General features: G+C 36.5%; 1 long non-coding RNA gene across 1 annotated transcript; it reads right to left on the bottom strand.

Moving 5' to 3' along the window:
* Positions 1-20,301: 20,301 nt before the first annotated feature.
* LOC148131501 (uncharacterized) lies at positions 20,302-25,399 on the bottom strand. The gene is made up of 2 exons (XR_015748380.1): positions 25,261-25,399; positions 20,302-20,586 (listed from the first exon to the last, which is right to left on the bottom strand). It is a non-coding gene; the product is annotated as an uncharacterized LOC148131501 (long non-coding RNA).
* Between the last annotated feature and the right edge of the window lie 889 nt (positions 25,400-26,288).

The following is a 26,288-nucleotide window of genomic DNA, read 5'->3' as shown; positions in this document are numbered from 1 at the left end:
ATTAAATTATTTATTCATTCAAGGTGCAGAATTTTAACAAGGTTTCATATTGCATTTATCTTGATTGCATTAAATCAATACCGCCAAGCTGAGAATCAAGCTTTTTTCTTCTTCTAATCTTTGTTAATAACAAAGCTACTTCAACTTTTCATTGCTTCAGCAGAAGCAAAAACCCAGAGTTGTATAGAGTTGATAACACTTGCTAGGAATCATATATTTAATCAGTTTGAGTAGTAACAGTAGACGTACTAGAAGTTTAAAGATTCCAGGCCTTTGGCCTTTGCATGTGATTATAAAAAAGAGATCACCAATGTACTTCAATAAAGGATAGCTCAAAATGTGCTTGATAGCTGGTCATTTAGAAATTAGTAGCATAGTGTTTCAAAGCTGGTAAAAGCTGAAGTATGGCATCAAAGTGGCTGAGAAGCATCCACTATAGAAGACCAAAATTAATTTTTGTTATTTCTAATATAATGGGGGTTGCATTTAAAAGACTCAGTCTGTATAATGGCAAGAGAATTACACTGGCTTCTCAGATATGCTTCAGAGTGCCAAGGATTTTGGCTAAAAAGGCCCAATCTGCATAATGATCTGTGCTGTTTTGCCTTCATTTCAGCAACTTCTGAAGTGCTCTCAAAAAAATGTTTGCACTATAAGCTTTACTTGTCTTGAGTGTTCATGGTTCGGCTCACAAAAGACTATGAAACAGTCATCAGCTCCAGCAGATTTCAGCCACCAGCAACCTGAAACTTAATTGAACCACTGACCTAAGGGTGAATGGGTCTGTTTCCTATTATCAGTTCCCTGAGTCATTCAGTCACAGTGTATTTTTCTTCAGTCCACAAAAGCATCAATTGGGCAAATAGAAGAGCTGTTGGCTCTCTGATGGTTCACTTTAGATGGTTACTGTTTATTTTTTGGCCTCAAGGTTCATTATGCTTTCGATCTCAATTGCCAGTACAGTCCCTAATGTTCAGGTTAGGAAAGAGCATGTTCTTATTTATCTTTAAAGTAGCTCACCATGGCTATCACACAGACCACGTGAAGTTGAAAAGTGGATGTTTCAGTCATCCTTTTATAGCACAAAGGGTAGAAGTGTGCTGGGGGTGAGAATTCTCAAAATCTCTTCTCAGCTCTAAACTTGGCAATAGCTTCAGCCCCTGCTCACTTCCACATGTTGTGATAATCATGGTATCATATAGGACTGTCATAAGGATTACAGAAAGGGTCAGCTATAAAGACAGGCTTTAAGGATTATCACACACACACACACACACACACACACACAGAGAGAGAGAGAGAGAGAGAGAGAGAGAGAGAGAGAGAGAGAGAGAGAGAGAGACCTACACAACTGAATCAAAGATCCACTCTGATCCACTCTAAATCACACTTGAACTAGGTAATGATGAAGACTAAAAGATGGGCAATTCTTAACTGGTCATTTTATGCATATAATAACCATATCTATTTAAGAATAAAATCAGCAGTACGACTCTGGTAAAGATGCCTTGTTATTCATAAATCCAGGAATGGTTGAACCATGATTCAGTGCCATTGTAGCTTCAAATAGTTGCTGAACAAATGTTTGTAAACCCTGGACTACATACAGCAATGTACTGGAAAGAAGGCAAAGAAAATAGTCTTTTTATTCAAGTCAAAGACTGTAATCCCACATTTCCATCTACTTAATACAGAATTTACCTTTCATATACCTTGTACTGCAGCTGAAATCTGATCTAATCCAGTTTTATTAAACCTCATGGAAATCTTGCATTTATTTTCAAAGTGAAATGGGTACATCCTTTTTCTTAATTTAGGCCATCGATAATATCACCTTCTTGTGGCTGCCCATTTTTAAAAAGAAATTGAAAAGAATTAGTCAAATGCAGACCAGTGGTGGTATTCAGCTAGTTCGCACCAGATCGGATGAACCGGTAGCAAAAATTTGGCATGGGTCACCAAACCGGTAGTAAGTTCTGGATGGCCACGCCCCCAGCCCGGTCACCCTCCCACCGATGCTCACTTACCCACACCTGACATTCGCCTAACGTATTTTTTTCCCCTCCCGACAATTAGCTGTACATAGATCAGTTCTGCAAGGATTCCGCTTGCTGAGGCCCAGGAAGGCAAAAAATGGAGGGAAGAGCTCAGACCCTCCCTCCATTTTTTGCCTTCCAGAGCCCCAGAGGAGCCTTAGGGGAGAAAAATGCCCCTCCCCCCAAGGCTCTTCTGAGACTAGAAAGCTCCCAAAAATGGGTGGGGGCTGCAAAAAAAGCAAAAAAAAAAGCCACACTCACCCAGTCACATGGCCACACCCACCAAGCCATGCCCACAGAACCGGTAGTAAAAAAAATTGAATCCCACCACTGATGCAGACACCTAACAGATCCATCTTACTGGATTCCATTACATTTTATCACCCTGATTTATTCTGATTATGCCAGAATATACTGAGATTTTCATGATAGGTACTCATATACAATATACAATACAATGGACAGATGTTAAATCAGTTTACTTAACTATAAAAAGCAAACCGGTAATAGCAACAGCAGTAGCACTTAGATTTACATACGTACACTTCATAGTGCTTTGCAGCCCTCTCTAAGCAGTTTACAGAGTCAGCATATTGCCCCCAACAGCAATCTGAGTTCTCATTTTACCAACCTCAGAAGGATGGAAGGTTGAGTCAAGCTTGAGCCTGGTAAGATTCAAACTGCCAAATTGCAGTTAGCCAGCAGTCAGCAGAAGTAGCCTGCAGTACTGCATTCTAATCCCTGCGCCACCACAATAAGTAAGCATATTAACTAGTACAAATTTCTAAACAGTCCTCTAGTCCAGTGGTTGCCAACCAGTGAGCCGGGACCACTAGTGGTCTGTGAGAAAATTTTGGTGGTCCGCAGAGAAATGTCACCTCCAAAGCACACACCCCCCCAAACAATTAATCCAGGCTGCGTGGGAACACAAGGCTGTGCTGCCTACATAGCCGACAGGAACACAAGGCTTTGTTGTTCGCTTGCATTGCAAACAACATGAGATAGTGAGGGGAGGGGGAAAGAGTGGAGGAGAAAACTTACCCCACGTGCCCCACATGCCTTGCCTGGCCACCGGCTGCTTCTTTCTGCTTCTTTCTTCTTCTGGTTTTGGCTGCACACAAGGAAAGCAGAGAAAGTTTTTTTTTTCTCTCCCCCAAACTCTGCCAGAAATGAGTCTTTGAGTCCCTGCAAGGCATCCAGCTCCAAGAGGCTGAGCTGGCAAAGACTCAATTCTGGCGGAGTTTGGAGGAGAGAAAGAAAGACTTCTGCTGCTTCTGCTGCTTTCCTTTCATGAAGCCAAAAGTCTCTCTCTCCCCCTGAGAACAGACCTGGAGACAGTATCCTGAGATTCCAAATAAAGAATTATCAATCGGTAAGAAAATGGGGTGGGGGATTTTCCTGCAGACTTTTTTGGGGATTTTCCCAGGGTCTCTGGTTTGCGGGATTTAAAATTATAAGTTTGGTGGTCCTTGAGATCCAAAAGGTTGGCAACCCTTGCTCTAGTCAAAACTCCTGAAGTAAAATTAATATTTGAATATATGAAAAGAGATGAGTTCTTCAGATCATTGTATAATTATTAGAAAATGTTATTCTGTTCGATTTCTTTTGTGTATAATATCCATTTCTATTGTCTTCCTGTTAGTTTCTTCAGTTCTGATATATAATTCAAAACAACATGTACATCGAAGAAAGCCAATGAGTCCTCCAAAACAATTTCAAAACATAATTGAACTTTCTCATCCAATTACAACAGTGGATATTACTCTATTGACTTGAATAAAACAATAGCATCAAGTACAGTTAATAACACAATTAACAAACACTACTTCCTCCCTATATCTTATCTTCTGGTTCAGGTATTGATAGCAGAGTGAAATGATTGAAATATCCATATATATATATGAGATAAGATCAGACACACAGAGCAATTCTTCTCTTGAACGTATCTATTGCGTAAGAGAGAATCCATCCAAAATAAAAACATAAACAATTCAATGTTGCTGGCTTCATACAGTGCTAAAACGGAACAACAAGAAGCAACAAAATGAAGCAATTTAGAACTACTGTTCAGTGATGTTGTGTGTGTGTGTGTGCACATGCGTGCTTGCATGTTGATATCATATAAAAGAAGGATGCCACCTTGGCAACATTATGGTCTTTTATTTATACCACAATGCAGTTCAACTTCCAAAAGTCTCAGGATGCCTAAATGCAAGAAGAGTTCTCTTAACATAAATGTTAAATAATATACCCCCCTAATGCCTAACTTTGGAAAGGGTTTCATATTGTGAATTACATGGTCTTGATTGTAATTGTCATCTGAATAAACAAATGTTAATTTCCTGAAAATCTGCATGATGCTATAATCTTCACCTGTTTTATGGGAATTGGAAGTTGGGAAAACCTTGGATTTTCAGGACCTCATCAGAGCCTGGCTTTTGAGACAGCCTGAGTATGATCCTGGTAGTCCAAAGGAGACCAATGATGAAAACAAAAGTTCTGGTGACACTGGTAAAAAAAAACCTGCAACTTCTCTTTCTTTTTTAAGTTGTTTTGAAGCATTTGTTGGTGGAGATTTTCTGTTTCTGCTGGATAGAATTCTGTTTACAGCTTCTGTCCATATGGTCTACATTTGTATCTGCCATCTGTCCCTTTCTTACAAGGATGGAGTGTTGCAGAGCAGACATTTGTGTTGGTTAGGCTTTGGCAATATGGTCTTTGCAGAAAAGCTCCTCACACACAATATATTTCCGAGGAAGAAACTACACCTGTTTGCAGGTCTTCTCATAGCAGTTTTTTAAGATTCATAAATGCTATTATTTAGAACAGGGGTTCCCAACCTGGGGTGCTCGCACCCCCTGGGGGTGCGAGACGATATTCCAGGGGGTGCGAGAAAAGTCCAGGTATTTTTTTTTATTTATTTATTTATTTATTTATTTATTATACAATGGATTAACTTTGTTTTCATTTTAGAGTTAAGTATCGTTATTTAGTGGCCGTCACATACATAGCTGAAAAGATTCAATCCTACCATATATTTAACGCATTCAGTAGTTCCTAAAGTCTAAATTTCAGGGGGTGCGAAGTTCGAGTGAAATTTCTTTAGGGGTGCAGGGCGAAAAAAAGGTTGGGAACCACTGATTTAGAAGCTCCAAACTTCTCCAAATTAACTCATTTTTGATGAACCCCATTTGGGATCTGGCTGGGACTCCCTTTGAGTCAGGTATGGGGCAATTCCTGGGCTAAGCTGCCAGTTGCAAAACATCAGGCTGGAAGAGAAACAGCTTCAGTCATCTGGCCTGGCATTTCTTAGTAACTGTGAGAGGGATCTTGGACTCCTAGTAGACATTTGAATATTAGTCAGCAGTGTGCTGCAACTGCCAAAAAAGCCAACACACTTCTAGGCTGCATAAACATTTGGATAGAATCAAGATCACATGAAGAGTTAATACCACTTTATAAAGCCTTGGTAAGGCCACACTTGGAATACTGCATCCAGATTTGGTCACCACAATGTAAAAAAGATGTTGAGAATCTAGAAAGAGTACAGAGAAGAGCAACAACAATGGAGGCTAAAGCATACAAAGAACAGTTGCTGGAATTGGAAATGTCTAGTTTGATGAAAAGAAGGACTGGGGGTGTGTGTGTGTGACATGATAGCAGTGTTCCAATATCTCAGGGGCTGCCACAAAGAAGAGGGAGTCAAGCTATTCTCCAAAGCACCGGAGGGCAGGACAAGAAGCAATGGGTGGAAACTAATCAAGGAAAGAAACAACCTAGAACTAAGGAGAAATTTCATGAAAGTTAGAACAATTAATCAGTGGAACAACTTGCCTCCAGAACTTGTAACTGCTCCAATACTGGACGTTTTTAAGAAGAGATTGAATAACCATTTGTCTGAAGTGGTATAGGGTTTCCTGCCTAAGCAGAGGTGTTTTTTTATTTATTTGATCTGTCAATCGCTTACAAGATAATAGGTATAAGTATAAACATAGTTATGGATAGGTGAAATGGATACATATAAGAAAAATAAAAGAAACAATAGGACAGGGATGGTAGGCACATTGGTGCGCTTATGCACGCCCTCTACAGAGCTCTTAAGAAAGGGGTGAGGTCAATAGTAGACAGTCTAAGGTTAAGGTTTTTGGGGTTTGGGGAAGAAACCACAGAGTCAGGTAGAGTATTCCAGACATTGACCACTCTGTTGTTCTGTTCTGTTGCTCAAGTTGTATTTCCTGCAATCAAGTTTGGTGTGGTTAACCTTGAGTTTCTATCTATTGTGTGCTCTTGTATTGTTATGGTTGAAGCTGAAGTATTCATTGACAGGTAGGATATTGCAATGTATGATTTTATATTCTATACTTAGATCAGACCGAAGGTGGCGTAGTTCTAGATTTTCTAGGTCTAGAATTTCAAGTCTGATGGCATAAGGTATTCTGCAACAAGTAAAGGAGTGGAGAACTCTTCTTGTGAAATATTTCTGGACTTTCTCAACTGTGTTAATATCTGATACGTAATGTGGGATCTTCAAGGTCCCTTCCAACTCTGTTATTCTATTCTTAATTAGGATGAAAGATGTAGTATCGGCAAGTATTTTGACTTTATGAGGAGAGATATGCGATCTTATTTTTAATTTTACTGTAAAAACTATGGCTCAGATATGAGATAAAATTATCTCTACAACTATTATGGGGCCACTGAGCAAAATGGCTATTAATATCAGGAATAATGGTGGCCAGCTATGAATGGCAGACAAAGCTGACTGTTGCTTATTAAGTCTTGATTTGTATGTGAAGTTTACATTTTATGGGGTGGAAGACCAATTGAGGATATGCTTTAGACTTTTCATACAATTTAGCTCTCTATACTAAGAAGGTCATAAACATAACACTTTTCTTACCTATGGGTTTTTATATTAATTTCCATTTTGATATGCCCATTCCCATTCCATTTTTACATTCCATTTTTAATTCCCATTAACCTTTAACTGGCAATTTGGGTTTCTATTATTGCTCTGAGTGAAAAATTGCAGTTATCTAGAAAATAGAATACACATTTCATCATTTTAATATTTTAGATTAAGCATCACAGGCCTTAATTAATAATAATGCTTGTAACATTCAAAGGCTTTAAATCATTCTCTAAATTATCTGATCCTGTGACTGGATTTTTCAAGATTGGAGTCAAAGGATTTTAGATTGTATATATGTCCTTATCAAAGATAGGAAGCAAGGTAGTAAAATCAACAATTACTTTTCAAGAAAAAAAAAGTCTATCATTATGTTGCATTTACATGAAGATGTTCCACAATATTTAATACAGAAGAATTATTATTCCTGTACATAGACAACATTGATTTTGTGATAAAAGCTATTAGCAAACCAATAAAGATTTATCTTTGCATAGTCAATAATTTTTTTGTCATTCCTGCAAGGTCAGTTTTCAATTTAATAGTAAGAATGATTTGGGAGGGGTTATATTTTGGTTCAAACTTAAAAAAATCCTCTTACTATAAAATAAAATGCAAAGACAGATATTATTGTTTATCCACCATTTATAGTTCTAACGGTAACAAATGGGGAATGTGCCATCTATAGACTAGGGATATAGCAATAGCACTTAGACTTATATAGTGCTTTACAGCCCTCTCGAGGCAGTTAACAGAGTCAGCATATTGCCTCCAACAATTTGGGTCCTATATCTAGCTAAATATAAGTTTTATGCTTATGCAGAAATTGATTATGCTAAAAAGAAGACATGGCATTATAAAAGCCATCTTATATAGTCTTTAGAGGAAGCATTGAGGACAACTGTTCTGTTCATAAAATTTAATCCTCTGCTCAGTGAAAGAATCCAAATTAAAGCATGTGGACAGATGGCTGTTCAACTTCTTCCAGAAGACATCCAATAAAGAGGGGCTCCCCAGGTCCTCAGTAATTGGTGCCTCATTCAGCTGTCCTTCACATTAAGAAGTTTTTCTTAAATGCAATGAAAATCTGCTTTCCTGTAACTTAGATCCATTATTCTCTACCCTGCATTCTCACATGACAGAAAACAGATCTTAGCCTTCTTCTGTGGAATACCTTTCAGATATTTAAGGTGTGTTATTTTCTGCTGATCAACCTTCAAGATTAAACATTTCTAGCTCCTTCAGTCACTCATTGTTAGACCCAGTTTCTATTGCTTTGATTGCAGTTCTTCATCACCTATTTTAGTTTCTCTTAATCATCCATAAAGTGCTAAGATCTGAACTTCGTATACAAATATAGAATATAGGACAATTACCTGTGATTTAGCATTTGTACCAGCTATGTCACACTATTTGCAGTTTATGTGTAACTACAGTTCCAAGATTTTGTTTTAATACAGACTATTCCTAGGTCAGATATCCTGTACCTGTGCATTGGGTTCATTTTCCTTAGTAAGGAAATTCTATTGAAGTCATTGACCTCCTTATGCATAATTTAATTAAGTTAATTTAATTAAGGATTGATTATGCTGCATGAATTTCCCATCAGATTTTTTTTTCCTGTGGATGTGTAATTAAAAGCAAAGACCTTGACAATAAATATACCCAGAAAGCCATTGAATTTGCCCATCAAGTCTGTTGGAATAATGTATATTGCAAGGCATGGCCACCAGCCATCCAATAAACTCAGTGGTAGGATTCAAATAATTTAACAACCGGTTCTCTGCCCTAATGATTTCTTCCATATAACCAGTTCACCAAACTGCTTAGAAAGTTAACAACTGGTTTTCCTGAAGTGATGCGAACTGACTGAATCCCACCACTGAATAAACTATAAAGTTCATAGTCACAGCATGATAATTTTGTCTTATCTGTTTGCCCTTTGTCAAATGTATAATTATTGCAGAATCCCTGTCTATCTGCCCACTTTTTATCCAATCTTGACATAAACCTATTATTCTCTGTACACGCTGATCCCAGTTTTGACCTAGCCTTTGTTTGTTTCCTGTGATACTTATCTAGCATTCTTGCTAAACTACTATTATGACATCTAATGTCTGTTTTGAGTTTAAAATTACATTTCTTTCTTGATATTGTAGCAATTGTAGTCCACTGTCAAGAACATCTGGCAATTTAACAAAGTCAGTTGACTGCTAATATCTAGCATTTTCAATACTAAAAATAGAGGGTTTAATGGTCAACTAAGAAACCAGTGATAGCTGCATATTGCTACCCAGATTTTCAGCATAATAACTATTTTCATATCTATATTTAATTTAATAGATGCCTTCTCCAGAGCCTCTAAGAACAGCTTTATCTGGTTAAATGTCTGCAGAGTTGCCATCAAACTAGTGAAAATAACCCTAACAGTGATTTTGTTGCAGATTATTTCATTATTGTATTAAGTAATATGCCAATGCACAAGTAAGGGGGAAGATTATTGGGACAATCCTCTGAGTGGTGTTGTTTTACATGCAATTGATGCTTTGTTTTAGTAAATTATTTTTCTTGCTGATTTTCTGATGCTCTGTCTTACCTCTCTGTTGTTGCTTCCTGTGTAGGTTGATAATATAGTGTGGAAACATAAACAATGGATGGGAAAGCACTTTGTTTCTTTTTTTTTTTAAGAATAAAAAAGGCATCATGTCCATCATTGGAGGAAGAGAATACAATATCTCTTCGAGATCAAAACTTGACAGAAACAATGGAATCCTAATGAACTATTGAGGAAGACCTGGGAAATAGCTGGAAATGATGAAATGATGAAAACTGCTACTCTTCCAGGTCAGAGAGAGGTGGTGCAATTGAGCCCATTAGAACAAAAATTCAGTACTTGATGTTTGCTGCTGGTGGGATCAAAACTTTTCTGACAGAGTATTTTCGTAATATCTTAGGTAATTGTACATTTCAATTTAAATCTCTGTTTTGAAATTGAATTGCATATAGTATAGGACTCTTATACAGCCTTATAATAATATCTCTTATTGAGTTTATCATATGCACCTCTATAACTGTCTGGTTTGGTTGTGCAACCCAACAGGACAGACACAGACTTCAGAGGATAATTAGGATGCAGAAAAAACAATTACTACCAACCTGCCTTCAACTGAGGACCTGTATACTGCACGAGTCAAAAAGAGGGCTGTGAAAATATTTACAGACCCCTCACATTTCGGACATAAACTGTTTCAACTCCTTCCCTCAAAATGCTGCTATAGACCACTGCACATCAGAACAACTAGACACAGGGACAGTTTTTTCTGAAAGTCACTCTGCTAAACAAATAATTCCCTCAACTAAATACTGTTCAACTATTTACAAAGTCTGCACTACTATTACTGTTAATTTTCTCATCACTCCTTATCCCCCCTTCCCTTCCCACTTGTGACTGTATGACTGTATCTTTGTCTCTTGTATCCTTACAATTTATATTGACTGTTTCGTAGTATGATTTGATTGCTTATTATACCCTATGACTATCATTAAGTGTTGTACTTTATTGACTCTTGACGAATGTATCTTTTCTTTTATGTATACTGAGAGTATTTGCACCAAGACAAATTCCTTGTGTGTCCAATCACACTTGGCCAATAAAGAATTCCATTCTATTCTATTCAAGTACCCCTTTAGCTACAATTCTCCCATTGTATTTTGGGAGTTCCTAATCTGTTTTTATGAACTCTAAAGTATGTCTTCAGTAAGCAGCTTTTAGTCTTGGACACTGTACCAAGTTTGCTGTGGCTTTTCTTTGGCTACTGTTCCAACCAACTAGAGTGAATTGTGGCACTAGTAGTTGTAAAGTATAATAGAGTCATCTACTGTGGCACTTGTGGCAGCTTGAAGCTGGAACATTTTATTTACATTTTTTCCAAATTCCTATTGGTCACCTAGAAATACAGTACTATTGACTAACAAATGGTATTTGCTTCCTATTTCCTCATTTAAAGAACAGCAGAAGGGTCTCTTGCTTGGATAAAGATTTCTACTGTCAGCTCCAGTGGCTAGACCAGATTACGAAATCAACTCCACGTGAAGGGTAAAACTACTTTTACTGAGGTTGGCTATAACAATAAGAATTTTGTGAGCCTAACTGTGCTGTACCCTATCTGCTTTCTTATTTTTCAGTGAATTAGGGAAGTCTATGACTAAGTCATTTCCAAATATTATCTGAACATTCTGAACTTTAAAAATACTTTATTCCCTTTTGCTTTGGCAATAGCTTCTGGATATCTCCATCAAGATAATCTTCCTGAGTGAAATATTACCATATATTATCTGTAACAAATCTATACTCTTCTTCATTCTGTAAAGTAACTTTTCCCATGCTAGTGTAACATATAATCTAGGCTGAATTATATACTCAACTTAATCCTAAACATTCTGAAATGCTGGTTGGAAACAAGGCATGAATCCACCAGAAACTGTAGAAGTAGGACATATTCCATTGATGAGATTAATAATCAAGAGCCATGGATTTGTCTATCAATTCCTTTACTACTAGCTAATTTGGGGCCAGTTGTTCACTCTATCAGGCTTGTTGTGGAAAAAAGGAAGAGGAAGTACTGTGTTGTGCAAGATAGATAAATAAATTCCATTTTCTGATTGTAGAACAATTATATTAATAGTTGGTATCTGCATTTGTTTGTTTGTTTTTCTTCCCTCTCCTTCTCCTTTGTGTTATATTACTATACTTGTGAGCTTTGCAAACATTTTAAAATATAGATTAAGTAGTATTAAAAATAACTCATAAGACACAACTTCTGGAAAAATTTAAAAAATAAATGAATATTGGTCCTAGGATACATGCATCTTACGTACTCAGGGTGGTATTTTTTCATTAGATTATTCAGTTCTCATGTTAGTTTATGTTGCTTTATATTAACCATGATTTTATGATGTAAGCTGTCAACATTCTGTTTTTTGGCTTTTTAAAATAATGTGTGAATTATATCATATGCAGGAGCCAGGATGAAAAGGCAGGAGCCTATATATAAAATATCCACTACACAGCTTGACACAGAAGTTACAGAAGTAAGCTGGGAAAAGTGTTCTTATGAATGTTTTAATTGTTGGGTACAGGGGAGGAAATAAAGTAAGACGGAGTTCTCTCAACTCTGGCAGAAACTCACTCACTTTGATTCTTTGATCCACTGATTAACATTTGCAAGCATTACCTCACTTTTTTTGACTGAGGTGACTATTGTCACTTCGTGCTGCTTCCAGAGCCTGGTGCAAAGTTTCCAGCTGTGGATGCAGAAAGATCAAAGCTTATGATGGACTCACTAGAACACAGTCTATCTGGAATACTAATAATAGTCTGAACTACTTGTAAGAATCAAGTCATTTTTCTCTTCGCTTTCAAATAATCAGGGTTTCCTTGTACATGCTATTAATTGATTCAATATGCTGGAAGGAATGTCTGAACTTTTCCCACGCCTTACATTTACTCATTTATTATATTATAACTCTACCTCCAGAGGTTGTTTTAATTGAAATCAGCTTTATATTTTTTTAAGAAAAAATGGGCCGATCACAATTTATTTCTGTTTCAGTGCCGTATTCCTTTTGATTTCAAATATATGGAGGGATTATTGTATTTGAAGGTCAGTTTTATGTTCAGGATTCAGTGCATTTAACACAGGAAAGTACAAGAAGAAATGCACAGCAATGGGAGCTGGGAGCTGATGTCAGAAGAATGTGGTACCATCATCCAACAATCTTCTGCAGTTCTGCTCAGCAACTTTTGTTATCTTGCAAGCCATTTGAGAACTTCTACTGAAATCCCAAAAGTTCCAATAACAAATCCAATTTTGTAGCCTGCTAAAATAATCCTTACCTTGTCCTATCCCAAAGATGATTAGCAGAACATTTTCAAGGTACATTGCGCTAATTTCTGCTTGTCAAATCTGCATACTTTGCTTATGATATTTTTACTCCTTCTGAATAGATAGTGGGTTTGGAAGTTTGACTGACAGAGGAATGCGGACAAGATGAACACTAACTACACATGAAGTCTGACTAGTATTCATCTGTTTCTCCTAGAAAAAAACAACAGCTGTGGAGAGGCCAGAAACTTTGCACTTCTTTTATTTAAAGATCTGTGAAATGTTGAGGAATTTCTTCTACTTGCAAGCCCTGGTGCCTGTAGCACCACTGTCCTGAAAAGCTGTATTAGCTTGATTATCAGGCCTATTGCCAAAAATATATTAAGATAAGAAGCTAGCCTTAGTTCATAGAGATCTAGGCTCATGTGGCTGCTGAGTTGGCTTTGAAAAATGTATTTACAGAACTTGGATCCTAAACTCATAAATGTCATCACCATATTTTTTTTGGTTAACACCATTTTGTACCCTTCTATGGGAAAATGTACTTATTTATTTGATTTATATGGCCTCCCAACTTGCAAAAGCAACTCTGGGTGGCTTGCAATGTGTTATAAGCATAAAACCAAAAGAACTAGAACCAAAGAGAAGAAATAGCAAGAACAGAAAAATAGAGTAACCAAAACTAACCATTGCATGTTCATTTCAAAATATTTCATTTCTAGAATGCCTTAGATTTCTGGGGGCTTAGGAAATGCTAAGGGCGAAGGTTCGTTCTCCAAGCTTGTGGGTTGGTTGATTTGGAAACCAACCCACAAGCTCAAAGAATGAATCTTCATCATCATCCTACACCCAAGCTACAGATATTTGCCACTATGGCAAAGGTTAAGATAGTTGGGGTCATTTGAATCTCGCAGAAAACACTGTTCCATAGGGCAGTTGCTGCAACCAAGATAGCTCATCACAATTGAGCCTCAGCTGACATTGTTTCACATAAGGTGCCTGAAGCAATCCCTAATCTCATGGCTTTTAATGACTAAGCAGATATGATTGGAGAAAGACAATCTCACAAATAAACCAGGTCTGTGTCTTTAAAAACTTTATAGGTGACAAGGGGAACTTTTAATTGTTCCCAGAAGTCTACAAGGAGATAACATAACATTGAACCACCAAACTGCATCCATAACTACTCAGATCACTGTTTTTTTGATAGCTTTCTGTTTCTGGATGATTTTCAAGGACAATCCCACAAAGAGTGCATTGCAGCAGTCCAAATGGGAAGTGACCAAGTCTTGAATAACTATTGTAAGAACAGAGTTCTTCAATTGCTAGTTGGTACACCCAATGGATTTTGTTCGAAGGCTCTCCTGACCATGTATGCCATCTTTTCTTCCAGCACAAGACTCCAAGTCAACCACCAAATTTCATGTCAACCACTTTTATTTGTTACCCATATTAAGATCCACAATTACATAGTCTTGCTAGGGTTCAGCCAAAGCCTGTTATTTCATATCTTTGCCCCACATTTTCTAGGCACTAGAACAGAATCTTGACAACATCACTCGGTTGTCCTAGGACAAATTGGTACAAAAGCTCTAATGAGGCATGAATAAATGCCAAAGCCACATCATAGGTTTAGTTTGGGGATAAAATGAATCTCTGGCTTTCTCTATTAGATCTTAAGAAAAAGTTTGGGTCCAAACTTTAAATCCTAGTTGTGTGCTATGTATAGTGTTGCTATGTATAGTGTTAGTATTCTTTAGGTTATACTCTAAATGACAACAAAATTTAAAATAATAATTCCCTGAAAACAAAAACAGAATTTCATCAAATAGGAAATGACTGAAAACTTCAGAAAATTAATATTGTTGTCAACATTGTTTAGAATGGGTATCAGTATTCACATTTAATTATCAATTATCACATTAAACAAGAGGAATACCTTCTAAGCACCAATTCCACCCGTGCTTTTTACAATTTTGTAAACAACAAACTAAAAGACTCAAGGTCTATCCCACCCTTGATAGGACCTGATGGTAAAGACTGCAATGACGACACCACTAAAGCCAACATCTTTAACACATTCTTCAGCTCAGTATTTGTAAACAGCAATGGATCATGCCCAGTATTTCCTAGCCGTACCACAGATAACAACAATGATCTAATACATATCGATTTTACAGAAGACAATGTTGAAAAAGCACTACGCAATCTAAAACCATCTCTATCTATTGGACCTGATGGAATATGTGCCTACTTCTTAAAAAAAGCTATCCACTGCCATAGCCAAACCTCTAAGCATAATCTTTGAAAAATCTTTCAGGACCAGCTCCTTGCCTAACCTATGGTCACAAGCCACAGTCATCCCCATCTTCAAAAAGGGAGACCCAAGCCTAGTTGAAAATTACAGACCAATCTCCTTATGCTGCGTCACCTGTAAAGTCATGGAATCAATTATTAACCAATCCATCATCCTCCACTTAGAGACAAACAACCTACTCTCCAATAAACAATTTGGTTTCAGAAAAAACTATCCTGTAATCTGCAACTCTTACACTGCAAAAACATATGGACGACACAACTCGACCAGGGCAAAGCAATAGACGCAATCTACATAGACTTCTGTAAAGCCTTTGATTCAGTGGTACACGACAAACTACTCCTAAAAATAAAATCCTATGGTATCTCTGGACAACTGAATAACTGGATAGAAGCATTCCTGGCAAACAGACAACAAATGGTCAAAATTGGGAGCGTCCTATCAAATTCTGTACCTGTCAATAGTGGTGTCCCCCAAGGCAGTGTTCTAGGACCAACTCTCTTCATACTCTACATAAATGACCTCTGTGATCATATTAAGAGCAATTGCGTTCTTTTCGCTGATGGTGTAAAGCTGTTCAATACCACAGACAATACTGCTACCCTACAAAAAGATCTTGACTATGTATCAGAATGGTCAAACAAATGGCAACTTCAAATCTCAACAAATAAATGCTCTGTCTTACATATTTGCAAAAAAAAATCAGAAAATAAAATACAAGCTGAATAGTCAAGATCTTGTTGATGACCCAAGCTCTGTAAAGGACCTTGGAATACTCACCTCTAATGATCTAAGTGCTAGAGCCCACTGCAACTACATAGCCAAAAAGGCATTAAGAGTTGTTAACCTAATCCTACGTAGCTTTTTCTCTGGTAATATCACACTACTAACCAGAGCATACAAAACATTTGCTAGACCAATACTCGAATACAGTTCATCAGTCTGGAACCCACATTACGTATCTGATATTAGCACAATTGAGAAAGTCCAGAAATATTTCACAAGAAGAGTTCTCCACTCCTCTACTCGTTGTAGAATACCTTATGCCACCAGACTTGAAATTCTAGAACTAGAAAACCTTGAATTACGCCGTCTTCGGTCTGATTTAAGCATGGTATATAAAATCATACATTGCAATGTCCTACCTGTCAATGAATACTTTAGCTTCAACCATAACAACACAAGAGCACACAATAGATACAAACTCAAAGTTAACCGCACCAAACTTGATTGCAGGAAATACGACTTCAGCAATAGAGTGGTCAATGTCTGGAATACTCTACCCGACTCTGTAGTTTCTTCCCCAAACCCCAAAAACTTTAACCTTAGACTGTCTACTATTGACCTCACCCCTTTTCTAAGAGGTCTGTAGGGGGCGTGCATAAGCGCACCAACGTGCCTACCGTCCCTGTCCTATTGTTTCTCTTATTCTTCTTTTATTTTTCTTATATGTACCCATTTCATGTATTCACAACTATGTATACACTTATACTTATTATCTTGTAAACAATTGGCAAATCAAATAAATAAATAAATAAATAAATAAATTTAAAAGTTGTGATTGCAATAAGTTTCTTAATATTATGCATAGAACTGTCTTCCATCACTAGTACAGGTAATTCAGTATATAATAAAGAGACAATATATATCTAATTAAAATTAAATCAAAACAATATCTTTACTTTTTAAGAATCATATTATGCTTATTAATGTTATATAATAGATTATGCTACACTGTGAAACTAATTTACTTTTTCTCAAGTACCTGCAAAATAATTCTATATGTTATTAAACCAGATGCAATTTATTTCTTGTTTTCATAATTAATACAAAATTTAAAAGTGGGCTTATTGTCTGACAAGTTAGGACCATGTGGTATAGTGCCAAAGAAGATAGTAACCTACCACCTTGCTGATGACATAAATCAGTGATAGTTAATTAAGGAAAAAGTTACATAAATGAGGTAGATTTTTTAAAATCCTGGATTAATAACTATTTACTTTTGAGAGGTTCCAACTGTCTCCTTTGGGACATTAACACTAATTTCACATTGCAAAATTTAAGTTTTACTGTTTAATATTTTAAGTTGTCTCTACTGTAGCAAGTGGGCATTGCAGTGGCTCAGCAATTAAGACACTGTGCTTGTCAGCTGGAAAGTCAGAGCCCAGGTTCAAAACCCAAGCTCCATGTGATGGAATGAGTTCCAAATTCTCTCCCTAGCTCCTGCCAACCTAACAGGTCAAAAGCATACAAAGCCAAGTAGATAAAAAAAGTACCATTGTCATGCTGGCCACATAAGCACAGAAATGTCTTCAAATAGCACTGGCTCAAAGGCCTTGGGATAGAGATGACCACCACCCCTATTAGTTGGCAACAACTAGCAGGGACTCCTTTGCCTTTTCCTACCTTTTCATACTGTGGCAAATAAGCAACATACAAATCAATTAAAATAGATAACAAATGCATGTTTTGGTCTCTTCAGTTCGCCTCAGTGAGCTGTACATAAAATGGACAATTTTATGTAAAACTATGGTATAATGGAAAAAAGGTTGAGGGCTTTGTTCAAATTTGTAGTTAGAATACAATACAATACACACACACACATACACAAAGCACACCATTATAGTTGATGAGAGGTGCTATTAAAATTATCATAACACAATAGTTCCAATAAGAGGAAAGTAATTAGAATCCATGAAGCTAATTACATTATTAGATTGACTAAAATTCAATATAATCATATCAAGATTTTTATAATTTAAAAAGTCTTAATTAAACCAGTTAGTGGTAGCATCAAGGTGCAGATCAGGGCCATACAGTCAAAGTCTATGCCAAGGTATACGATAGCTTTCATCTTGATATCTTTTGTTTTGATTTCTCCTTGCCTTTGCCTCTGCTATTTGGTTATAAACAAAGGGTGGGAATAGAAATCTCTTCAGATCATGTTAACACAATGGGAAACAATGATGAAATCCTTGATACACAAAATGGATCTTACCAAGGATGAAAAGCATGTAGACCTCAAAAATATAAATAGAGCCCTCTCAAGTAATGTAGCACTCAATAAAAATATTTATAGGTGAAGGGAATTGTGTTGTTTCAGGTGTTTTATTTGGATTCAGTGTCTGAAGTTTTCGCCATTCTTTGCTTCATCCTTCACTATTTTCTATGTAATGGAGCAGTTTACTAATTAAATTTATATAGCCATCATCTTTCCCCCAAGGGGGAGTTTTGGTGGCACACAACAATAAATAAAAGTCAATAAATAAATATAAATTTATCTTGTTTTCTTTTTGAATTTCCAAGTCCAAACAAAACAAAAAATATTCTCTTTTCCCAAATAATAAATGTACAACCATTTTTAGAAATATTTTATTATGAGACACTCATGAAAATTATTGAAGTTTAAAATATGACTTGTAAAGAATTACACGATTTAATAATGAAACTTTTCACTCTAGTAATTACTTACTTTAAATCACAAGCAATGTATCATCAGTGCCATGTAAAGTAATTGTGGAATTAGTAATTCATTACTTACAGAAGCAACATTTGTAAAAACAAATAGCTTGACTTGATCGGTTTGGAGAATGATATAATGTTGGAATAGCTGGCATTCTAAGAAAAGTTCTTTTCAAGCAAGCCATTCAACCATCCTATGAATTAAGCCATGGGTACCCTCATTTAAATTAATGGAAGCTGTTATATTTGCTCATTCCTTTTCTAGAAGCCACAATTAGAGACTCAAACTCTTTCTTCCACTTCTACTTGTCACAAATGATAGAAAATGGCAACATTGTTAATTATTTTACTTCAGAATGCATTTATTATTTTATGAAAGATGAAAAATATTTGTTTTTCTTAGAAATCATGAAACCTAAACACCTGCACATCTTTCCTTGTTCCACTCCTTCACACATTAGAAGAATAAAGTTTAAAGATCAGCTGTGTGTGTGTGTGTCACATTTCATTCATTACAATTGCCTGAAATATCTGTGTAAAAGAATCTGTTCATAAATCCATTTGGAAACAAAATTGGATGTTTACTCCTAAGATTATTATCAGTGTGTGTGTGTGTTGGGGGAGTTGTACAGAATGCAACAATCAAAATGAAATGTGTTTTCAGATATTTGGCACAAATTACTTTTGTCTTTGGGAAGAAGGGAGAGAGGGAGGTACAATAATAAAATTTAGGTGCATACTGACATAGTTACATTTTTTAAAAAAGACCTGAGTTCTAGGGAAGCTTTATTTTAAAAGCATTAACCAGGGAAATGTATATGTCAAAGGATGAAAGCAAGATGACTTGCTTTATGAAAATTGTTGGGAAACATATATTAAGAGTTACGGAAAACATTTCTTTATTTTAAGATGTAGAAAATATAAATGATCACATTAAAACTAAAATTGTGTAGAGAAAAAACAAATTGTGTAGAGAAAAAACAGGACAAGTATATTGTCCTAATGTAGGCATAACGTAGAGAGTACTTTTAGTAATATTTAATAATTTAAACCTCCACTCTCCCAACACTATTTAAATACTTTGTTTAATATATAATCATTTTGGCTCTTATGTTAGCAATAGTTAGAATAGAAAAAAAACAGAATGATTATTTTCAAAATGCAGCAGAAACAAAAATTGGAGGTCAGAAATGAGAAACCAACAATTGTTTTTATTTTGCCTATGTATATCCAGATTGTGAATATATGTTAGGCCAGAATGTTTTCTATGCAGTGATAAAACAAAATAAAGATGAAAATAAACTCCCAATTTTCCTGCAGGCTCTTGATAAAACTCAAGATCTCCATCAAATCTAGAAGGTAGACATATTGGAATCCTGTTGTTTTGGGGGCTGGAAGGATATTAAAGGATGGAACAAGAGAGAAAATGGTGATGTCTAGAAAAAAAGAGGAAAAATATCTCATCTACCACCAGCTTTAGCTCTACCAACCAATCTCCTTGGCTTTCCCACACATTGTGCATACCACACACAGACACACACACAGAAAGGGAGGGAGGGGGAGAGAGAGGGAGATGCCCCTTGACTTTGCAAAGAAAAAAATACAGAAACATAAACCCCAGCAAAGACTTTATTTTCCTGAACATTTTTCCATGCAGTCAATTAACTAAATAATCAGTAAATATCCACAGTATTTTTGGACTGCTTGCATAAAATAGGAATTGAAAGAAAAGGCTTCTTTCTTTCTTTCTTTCTTTCTTTCTTTCTTTCTTTCTTTCTTTCTTTCTTTCTTTCTTTCTTTCTTTCTTTCTTTCTTTCTTTCTTTCTTTCTTCTCATTAGTTCTCAGTCTTGAGCACTCAGTGCTCAACAGCAGCTTCACTGCTTCTGACATGAGGAAGCAGTATCAGATGTAAGACAAACACCTTTCTTAATTTCCTTCTTTCACTACTGAGATTTAAAGGTGTAATTTGCTTGCATCTGAAAAACAAATAAAAGTTCTTGAAAATCTAATATTGTAGAAGACACAAAAATAGGATTCTAAAATATCAATGCCAAGTTTAATAAAATATTGAAGAGCAAAAAGTATACCATTTTATCTATTTAAATAAAACTCATAATCATACAGCTTCACCAGGATTGGGCTGACATGAAATGCAGAAGTGATCTCTGATGAAACACCTCTCTTAGCTGCTGAGATCCATTTCAATTTTCAGTAATTCAGGAAGCATTCCCTTGTCTGTCAGTCAGTCAGTAATTCTTTTCCTTTCATTGCTCCATGTATGCTATAGATAAGATGTGTGCAGAATCAAAGATTCCCCAAACTTTGAAGAATTGTTTCATATGATCATCAAAACCTTGATTTTCTAAGTTTAGACCCTGGGTACCTTTATTTATTTTTATTTATTTATTCATTTTGTCAAGCGATTATAAGGTAACAGGTATAAGTATAAACATAGCTATTAATACATGGAATAGATACATATAAGAAAAATAAAAAGAAACAATAGGACAGGAATGGTAGGCACATTGGCGCACTTATGCACACCCCCTCTCAAGAGACCTCAGTGGAAATCTCTCCTAAGTCATGGGTGTCCAAACTTTTCACTTGCCTGGGCCACATTGAATGAAGTGGAATTGTCTTAGGCTGAATATAAAATATATAATATAGTTAAATATAAACAACATAATAATAGTAAAAGTTTATGGTCTTATGGGCCACATAACTAGCTGTCCAGGCTTGCATTTGATCTGCGGGCCATGAGTTGGACACATTTGATCAAACTTTTTAATTTGGGATTCTAAGGATAGAAAGGCACACAGTGGCTCAATGACTAAGATGCTGAACTTGTAGATCAGAAAGGTCAGCAGTTCAGCAGTTCGAATCCCTAGCACCAGATAACAAAGTGAGCTCCCGTTACTTGTCCCAGCTTCTGCCAACCTAGCAGTTCGAAAGCATGTAAAAATGCAAGTAGAAAAATAGGGATCACTTTGGTGGGAAGGCATTCTGTGCACCTTCAGTATTTAGTCATGCTGGCCACATGACCACGGAGACGTCTTGTGATGACCCGGGGCGTGGCACAAAGGCAACACAGTCAAATAAGCAAGAAGAGTGCCTTTATTATCTCCAATGTCTAGGTTACCTTCAGCTGGAGAAAAACTCTCCCCGGAATAGCCTTTAACTGCAGAAAATTCAGTCCAAAACACGGTACATACAGACTATAACTAAAAATCCAAACAAACCAAGCTGCAGTAATTAACTTGACAGTGCAGGAAAAGGACTTTCAGCATGGCAAAACTCACACAGTTGGGAAGATGCCAGGAACACAGATAAGCCACAACAATACCAGATAAATTCACAATTTGCTCCCAACAGCTTGCTGCTTGCTTTCCTTTTTAAACACTGTGTTCCTAGCTGCGGTAATGAAGGGAATCAGGGCCCTTTCCTCCCCGTAAGCCACGCAACTCATGTTGCTCCCTTCTCCATTCCTCCCTGCATGTCCTAGGATGAAGAGGCGGTGGGCCTGGGTCTTCCTCTGAATTCCTTCTCCCTTGCTCTATCTCTCCCCTGCTCTGCCCAGCCAGACTTTGCCCTTCCCCAGTTTCTTCCACAGCCAATGGAGCTACACTCCCACTCCCTGTCACATGTTCAGCTTCCCCCTCCATATCAGATTCTGACAGAGGCATGACACATCTTCAGACAGCGCTGGCTCTTCGGCTTTGTAACTGAAATGAGCACCGCCCTCTAGAGCAGGAAATGACTAGCACGTATGTGTGAGCGGAACCTTTACCTTTATCTTAAGGATAGAATTTTTTTCTCTACTTAGCATGTTGTTAACCATTGACCTACAGCATGTCATGGTAGTTGGACTATATCATCCTTCCAGCTCCATACTTCCATGCTTCTATAATTCTCAGTCACACATAAAATCTGTCTGTAGATAAATTCTCTTCTCATGAGCTATCAAAACTAGCTTTTAAGAATAAATTAGTAAACATAATCCTGCTCACTTACATACAATATGCATATATTCTATGTACACACATAGGTATCCATGGGCAATCAAAAATGTCAAGACGGCAGTCATAAGCATGTAACCAAAGCCCTGCCAGTTTTTACATCTCTCATACATATGTGGAACATAAAAAAGGAGTGGGGCTTTGTAGTTGCCAGATTGACTTTTTTAGTGCAGAAACACACAGACACACACCATGGTGGCTCCTAGGCAAAGTTCAAATGAAAGGGCAAGGTGTGTTTTGATAAGGATACTGGAGGTCAAAAAAACAAATTGTTGCATGTAATGTTTAAGACCAATGCAAAACCAGATGTCTGAACCAAACTAGTATTAGTAATACTAAACCAAAGACTGGGGTGGGGGGGAGGACAGCATTCCTCACATTGACATTTCATCTCATTATACCCGAATCTGCCTTTAAGAGTAACTTTGGTCAACCTTTCTATGAAGTGAACAAACAGACACTCAACTAAGGCACTTTATAAGTTAATAAGTTGGAGGGAAAGCTACTGGTTTCCTCTTAAGTTTTTCTCTCTAAGCTTCTGGCAAGGTTTCTAAGATCTGGACAAGCCATTTACAAAAGAAAAATAATGTGTCTTTTTCTTGTTACTGCAATATGAATTTGGCAGTGCTACAACTATTTATGAGCAGAGCAGATTACATATCAAATCATTCGAGGAGATGGGGTACTTTGAGTATTAGAAACACCTGTGTTTAAAGAGAAACCATACTCATAAGCAAATACAAATACTTTAGAACGTGCTTTTCATTTGTTTCTGGAAATATTGGTTTCAGCCTGATCTCCGGACGTCAGACCTACTTAGATTATAGGGCCATCTAGAACACCATCTTGTTTTCACAAGACAGATTGTTTCAAGGAAAATCAGCAAGCACAGCAAACAGTTTTTCAAGGAACTGATATTCAATAATATAATAACACTGAATATAAATGATTTTCTCCTTCCAGCCATAGTTGAACAGATTGATTATATGAAGCATATCATAAGTATCATCCACATCTGTTATAGACTATGAGGTAAATAGCAATGTGCAGCATTCCATACTACTTTTTCACACTATGTGCTATGGGGTAAAAGGCCACATCTAGCACTGCACTGGCATCTCCATATTTACACACACACACACACACACATTTAAAAACTCAATAAAAGTGGTGCAATGATTTCTTCCCAATGAATTTGCTAGCAAAGGAAAAACTAGGAAATTATCACATCTGGATGACATCAGGTTGAAGAAATGCAATGAATTTCTAGATGTGGTAAAGTTTATTCACTTGCAAATACAATCAAGTCATCATCCTATCACTTAATATAGGTAACCCTCGACATATGACCACAATTGAGCCTACAATTTCCCTTGCTAAGCAAGATAGCTGTGCTGTGCCCCATTTTTTAATTTTTGTGCCACATTTGTTGAGCAAATCACTGCATTTAAGTGAATCATGCAGTTGCTAAGCTAATCTGGCTTTCCCCATTGACTTTGCTTATTAAAGTCAGCTGATCTACATATGGAGATCACATGACCCCAGGCCAGTGCAGTTGTTATAAATACATGCCAGTTGCCAAATGTCTACATTTTGATCATGTGACTATGGGAATGCTGCAACAGTTATAAGTGTGAATACCCATCATAAGTCCCTTTTTTCACCACTTTTGTAACATTGAATAGACACTGAACAAATGGTTGTAAGTCAAGGACTACTTGTAATTGACAATACAGAGAACTAGTATTAACAGTTATCTGTTAATTTTAATGAGAATGTTTGGCAGGTTTAGCTTTGAAAATTTAGTTTTTAGCGGCAACAATTGAGATCTGGTGGTGCCAATTTAAGAAATTTCCTAGGTTAAATTGGCTTATATCAGGGGTGTCAAACTCACGAGTTCATGACTTTTTTCCCCTTCACTAAACCGGGCATGGGCATGACCAGCACATGGCACATCCAGTCTGCGGGCTGTGACTTTGACAGCCCTGGCTTATATAGTTAAGATGAAGGAGTGAGCACTTTGGAAAAAATGGCCTAATATGAGAAATTTAATTTGTTGCTAAAGAAACTTTCCTCATGCACTTCCTATTCTCATTCAGGTTTTATCAATAATGCCCAAATATTTCTATGATGATATCACATGACTTTAATGAACTTTCTCTGAATGAATTACTACACACCCTGAAAACAAGGAAAGTACAGAATTGCATAGTTATGAATGAAGAAATAGTTTAAGATTCTTTTATTTTACAATACAAAGTTTTAGAGGACTCCAATAATGCATATCCTTCATTATTCCACCAGAAAGGAAAGAGAACAGTCTTCCTTCTTTGGTTGATTTAAATTCTTGCTGGCTTGTTTTTCAATACACATATGGATATACTTCTCTTCCATCCAACCTTGGAAAGTTGCCAGAATGTAGGCAAGAAAACTTTCCCTCTAGACAGGACTAAAATTCATTATCTGAGCTTTGGGATATTCCTCCTTCTGCTACTAACATAGCTGGACACATCTTTGCTCATCTGTAATTAGTGACAGTAAGCTTTACACAGTAATAGTTTTGCTCTTTATAAAACAAAATTTTGTGAAGAAATATGAGATGATAACAAAGAACAGTGTTTTTAATTACTTTACCAAAGCATTCCCAGTTGTGCAATGTTTCACTTTTAGTATTGCCATTTCTCTATTGGATGACTGGATCTGGAATAAAAAGTAAAGACGTTTTTCAGACAAGCTACAGAAAATTGTGTATACTGAGTAGCTATTATCTTTCCCTTTGTCTCTTTTTTCTGTATATTTTATTTTGAGCTTTTTTGTAGTAAAACCAGCTTTAACTAAAGTTTTAATATCTTCAATCACATAGAGATCAATGAACATTATTTTATAATCTTATTTTGAGTGTACTGAGTTCCTAGTAATCACACTACTCTGAAATTAATTACTAAATAAATTTAAACACAAGGAACACAAAACATTGCTTAGAGGCGAATATGGTTAAGCAAATAGCAATAGCACTTAGATTCATATACCTCCCCATACTACTTTACAAAACTCTCTGGGTGGTTACAGAGAGAGCATATTGCCCCTAACCATCTGGGTGCTGACCTTGGAAGGATGGAAGTCTGAGTCAACCTTGAGCCTGGTTAAAATCAGACTGTGATCAGAGTTATCTTGCAATACTGCATTCTAAACACTGAACAATGCATGTTAGAAAGGGAATAAGGATAATCAAGGAGAGAATATAGTGATTTTACAAAAGGCAACTCTCAGATACTTCATGTATCAGTTAATTTTGGAAGTTGGGGTGAGGTAGACTGCTTTCAATATTCTCTCTACTTTATATCATTAACTAGCCATAATAGTTATTAACATCAATATGAAAAGTGCACATATGCACACACAATTTATTCCCAATACCTGCCTTACGATGACCTAGCATTACACCTAGCAATTGGTGTCAGATGTGATTTAAAATCAAACTAATTATAGTATAAGAAATGTTCATCGAGTGAATGATATTTGGTTACAAATAAACATCCTCATTTGATCCATGTTTCCTTGGAAGTTTATTTACAGAAGTTAACATAGAAACTTACAAACTCCATGAACTTTTCTTTACTAAGGAGTCAAAGCTGTAGTCATTCTTTGTTTAGTCTGTTTCA

This window comes from Notechis scutatus, chromosome 3 (genome assembly GCF_049901735.1).
Source record: "Notechis scutatus isolate UNSWTSFEM ecotype Mainland chromosome 3, rNotScu1.2, whole genome shotgun sequence".
NCBI classification, from domain to species: Eukaryota; Metazoa; Chordata; class Lepidosauria; order Squamata; family Elapidae; genus Notechis; species Notechis scutatus.
The sequence above is the reverse complement of the archived record's forward strand: the minus strand, read 5'-3'. Positions and strand labels throughout refer to the sequence as shown.